Source organism: Acinonyx jubatus, chromosome D4, assembly GCF_027475565.1.
Source record: "Acinonyx jubatus isolate Ajub_Pintada_27869175 chromosome D4, VMU_Ajub_asm_v1.0, whole genome shotgun sequence".
NCBI classification, from domain to species: domain Eukaryota; kingdom Metazoa; phylum Chordata; class Mammalia; order Carnivora; family Felidae; genus Acinonyx; species Acinonyx jubatus.
In genome coordinates, this window is record NC_069391.1 from 25,593,903 (window position 1) to 25,599,382 (window position 5,480).

The following is a 5,480-nucleotide window of genomic DNA, read 5'->3' on the forward strand; positions in this document are numbered from 1 at the left end:
CCTTGGCAAGAAGCTTCCACAGGTGCCTGGCTCTGGGGGCCTCAGCATTCTCACCCACAAAATAACACAGATACCAGCCACCCTACAGAAATGCTGTGCGGACAGAATGAGATGGGACACCAAGCACAGGGGACACCCTGTCAATCGCAGCCCCCCATCAACGTGGAGGCAAGGAAAGGATGAAGTCGGTTAGCATTTCAAACTGGTCCTTTTCTAGGAGACAAGCAAGGAACGAAGAAAAGGTGACAGCGGATGCAATTGCCCAGCCTGTGAGCAGTCAGACTTTCCTTTGCTATTTATTGTCAGAGCTTCGAGCCCTGTTTGAAAGCCGGCCCTGCCTCATCCCGACTTCTGCTTCATCTCCCAGTAAAGTCATAACGCTGGGCTTACTTCTCTGTCTATTGACACACAGAGCCTGTGAGTCACAAATTCAACAGAATGACTTTGCTGCAGTGTGATTGACTGGAAAATGTTCCCTCATCTGAAAAAATTTTTTTTGAAGCAAATGGACATGCTTATTTTTGCAACACGGAGTGCAGTCTCTTTATTTATTTGACGTTGGTCTCTGTGACATTCCAGCAGGCCAAGGGAGGGCTCACACGTTCACGAATTGCCCTATGAAGTGACATATGTTCTCCTCCCTCCCTCTCCTGCTCCCTTCCTGCTGACTATTATATCTAAAGCAAACAGTCCCAGCACAATAGTTAGATTGCACTTGAATTTGGTGTTTACTTGACATTTACACACTGGCCATGCTGGACAGTTCAGTCGTTCCAGAACAGAGGCTCAGCCAGCAAGCATTGTGCTGGACTTGTGCTCAACCCTGAGCAACATGGGATCCCAAAACAGCGAGACGCCGCCTTGAGAGTCGATAGTGCTGCCAGTTTTTACTCTTAGCCTGAATTAGCACTTGCTAGGGGGGAGAAAGTACCAGAAGGTCTTCTCAGGAAACATCTCCCTTGCCCACGCAGGGCAGGCTGGCCTGGCTGATACCACTCTTCCTCCCTTTAAATCCAACTCCCAGGCTGCCACACTATTCACTCTAGCTAATCTCATCTAGTCCCGGAGCTAAATCGCCCTGGTGGGTGCAGATTACTAATCTGATTAGCTGAAATCTCCAGGTCTTGCATTTCCCCCTCATGTAATGGAATTAGTAATAGCTACCTAATGGGATTATGTGGGCATAGCATAGTACCTGGGGCAGGGGAAGGTTCTCAGAAGGTGCCCGGAAAGTGCTTGTTCTCATCCCTCTCCTGAGGTGCATGCTTCTGGCTTCAGGGGGCTCAGGGAAGGGCAGGTTATGGGGCTCCTGTGTCTGTTCAGTCTGATGCAGGGAACACTTGGACTTGGCTGCGAGTCAGGACACGTGTTCTGGGTTGTGGCATGGGCCAGTCACCTCTGATCCCCAGGCCTCTGTTTCCACATGTGCAAAGTGGAAGCCTCCGATTACATTCTAACACTACGATTTCCAAACCGTCAGAGTCTGGAGGAGGCCCGAACTTCCAAAAGAGGTTGACTAGCTCAAAAGCTGATGTTCGTCGATACCAGTATTTAAAAGGGGTAGCAAAGGAACAAGATGATAACTGCACAGCATGTAAGGAAGCAGTACCCTGATACTTTGCAGATGGGAACATATACTGCTGATGGGAATGTACATTTTTTGAGGAACAACTTGATGATATCTGATGACATTAACCTAATGAAACGATTTCTCTAAATTGAGCCTAAGGAAATAAGCGAGTGTATCTAAGGGGGCACGTAGGAGTTTTGTAATAGTGAAAAGTGGAAATGATCTAAATGTCCACCAAAATGGATTGATTAATACCAATATCAGGAAAACTACGATGTGTTTAAAAGTGTAAGGTATATTTATGTATTAACATGAATAGATATCTATGGTATATTGCTCAGTGAAAATAAAAGCAAATTTACAAAGCGGTGTGCAAATAAGCCATGTTTGAAAAATAAATTTTAGTATTTTTATATATACATAAAAATTCTGAAAATGTATACACCAAACTGGTAATCATAGTCATATCTGGATTGGTAGGATGTGGATTCCTTTTTACTTGAAACACACATTTATTGACTTTTTTAAAAAATAAGAAGCATTCGTTTTTGAAATTAGAAAAAAAAAGTAACTTTAAAAAGTAAAATAATTAGAGGAGGAAGGGATTTTTGGTTAAGCATGGTGCATTAAACATGTTTTCTGACACTCTTTCCAAGACCCCATTCATAGATAGTAAAGGGATTGAAAAGACAAAATCAACCAGGACAGAGAGTGGGAACTGAGAGGCAAATGGCCAAATGGCCACAAATTTAGATCAGAGAAAGTGGAAAATAAAGCAGACTGATTTCAAGGTACAAGAACCTTGGAAGGCTCGGGAAGCAGAGACACCAAGTTACTCAGAAAGTAAAGTGCATATGGGAATAAAAGCAGAATTATTGCCTGAAAGCCAATATAATAAGCAGCAGTTGGAAAATCCATCCCTCCACCTATCCTTCCATCCATCCAAACAGTTAGGCCCTAAGATTCCTCCCTAACCCCGTGCGACGGGGTAACTGCTTTTCCCCCAACTTGGGCAGAAGATTAGGGGTTTACTCTCTGGAGAAGTAAGGACTCTGGATTCAGGGAAGCTCCACACAGCTGAAGACAGGAACAAACAAGGATGACTAAGGGACAGACTGCATGCAGGGTCCTGATGCCACAGACCTCCCTCCCTGTGTGGACTCTAAGAGCACTATCTCCAGTCACTGAACCACTCTACACGGCACTTTTCAAAATTGAAAACTGGGGTTCACTTATTAAGCACATACATACTGAGCACCTATTACGTGCCAGTAAGCTGCATTATGTTCTAAAATTAGAGTAAGTCAGGCTGGGTCCTCGCCCCTGCAAGCCTACAGACCTGGGTACCAGTGGCATCACCAACATCACAGGGGTGGTCCGAAGGGGACACGACTTGCTGCATATAAAGGGCTCAGCACAGTACTTGGTACAGTGTCTCATAGTCATGATGTTATTAATTTGAAAGTGGCTACTCCCTCCGAACCTTGAAGGGAGAACACAGCAAATCTTTCTAGTACTCCTCCAGGAACAAGGTTAGAGTTTTGCCAACACGGGGGGTGCCTGGGTGGTGCAGTCAGTTAAGCGTCTGGCTCTTGCTTTCAGCTCAGGTCATGATGTCACGGTTTGTGAGATCGATCCCCACATCGGGCTCCGCACTGACAATGGGGAGCCTGCCTGAGATTCTCTCTCTCTCTTCCTCTCTCTCCTTCTCTGCCCCTCCCCTGCTTGCTAGCCTTCTCTCTCAAAAATAAATAAACATTAAAAAAAATTTTTTTGCCAACCTTATCAACCTTACAATCAATTACGAACTTCACCTTGACACTCCCTCTGTCCAATCTAGCTCTTGACTGGCTTATGAAGGGTCAACAGTCACTGTCTTTCTAGATTCGACAAGAGCAAAAGAGCCCATTGTAAGGCATGATGTGAACTCGTGTTAATTTATACATGGCCCTACTCAAAACAGCGTCTTTGTGAGGTTTCAGGTGAGGATGGTCCTTAGTTGTTGCATCTGCGGTGATGCTGGAATATTTGGAGGGAAATAAGAAACCATGAAAAAGCATTTTAGTTTCCTTTTTTATTTTTAAGTAATCGCTATGCCCAGCGAGGGGCTCAAACTCACGACCCTGAGGTCAAGAGTTGCACGCTGCACCCACTGAGCCAGCCTGGTGCCCCAGCACTTGAGTTTTCAAACCAAGATACCGCATCATCTGCTAGTGGTAGGTATCGCAGAACCGATTTCAAGTTCATCGAATTGGGAGAACTGTGTCAGGTTTTGTTGCCAGAGGGGAAAAACAAACATTCACGACAGCCTTTGCAACCAACATCTCACTGAATCCTCCCAACGGCTTTGTGAGGCAGGTACTTTCATAGCCCCATTTTACAGACAAGGAAAGTAGAGTGTCGCTGCATGGCACAACTTGCCCAAGGTCATGGGCAGTAAGAGGTCTGGAATCCAAATTCTTGGGTGGCAGCCCCAGCCATCTCTCCTAGAGTAGCTACACTTCCCACCTGCAATTCAAGCCCTTCCTTCCTCTCCCGTCACACTGTAAATTCTGCCCTCCTTCACTGACTTACAGCAAGAAGGCGGCACAGAGAATGCAACTCAGATAAGGACACTGTAATCTGCACCCAGATAACCCAGAGATAGTGGCTAGTCCCTAAAGAAGCTCAATTGACTCGTTATTTTAATGGAAAACCTAGTTTGCTGAATGAAACACAGAACATCGAAATTCAACAGTTCAGTGTTTCCCATAAACACTTGGCTCTGAGAGCTTTGTTGGGTAAATGTAGCAACCAGAAAAATTCATCAGTAACTGACAACATAGACTGAAGGCAGTCTGAATAGATTACCTTCTTGAATCTCTATTAAAATGCTGGGAATTCCTCTAAGGTTAGGTAACTATTCTAGGGTTTCCTCTTTCAAAAAAGCTTCTGGTCGTCCCTTGACATGACAGCATGTGTCTACATTTGAGTTATCAGACTTTGAAAAATGCATCAAGCACAATGAGATATTTAGTGCTGCCAGAAATTAATTTTGGTCTTTTTTTTTCTTTAGCATTGGCACTGGCCATCTTCCTAGCACTATCCCCACCAGCCAGTACATTAAAATTGATTAACAAACACAATGTTTGTGGAAAAAAAGTCAACTACAGGGTAATCAAATGCATTGTTATTATTATTTTTTCAAAAATCATTTCCTTGGCTCAAAGTACATAATGTCAAATTGGCAAAAATAACCTATCCTCTTGTGCAGCCCACAAACTGAAAAGAAAATTAAACACAGAATTGTTTGTTTCTTGTTTGCACTTCTCAGGGTGTGAAGCATTCACTTTTGAACCCTCAAAATCCCTACACTTTCCATAATGCAAAATTTTTACCTCCATTCTGATTTAAACCATGGAACCATGTTTTCTTCAGAAAAACAACGTTGTCCTACGCTAAGGATCTGAAGTACTGAGGCTTTCAAATTAAGAAAATAGAATCTGAGAATATGTCTTATTTCTTTCAATGCTAATTCTCCCCAGGAAAGAGTTTAACAAGCCAGGGAAATTTGGTGGACCAAGTCAAGGAGAAAATTCCAGCAATAGGTTTTGTTTTTTTTTTTTTTTTCTGCTGATTTGCCTTGTTTTGCTAGTTCTTTTACTTTTAAATGCTAATTTTATGCACGTAGTATCAGAAGATTCTCCTTGTGGCCTTAAAAACAATCATGCTAAGTGAGGATGGTAAAAGATGTTAGACCCTAATTTTTTTGTTAAGAGAAATGTTACTACTATGTATCCTACTCTTAAAAGATATTACTCTGTACTTAAACAGAAACAACCTAAAAAGAGGGGGATTTTGGTTTATTTTTGTATCTTCTTAACATCTCAGAACAAGATGAAAACACTGAAAAGTCAAATTTAACAAATGC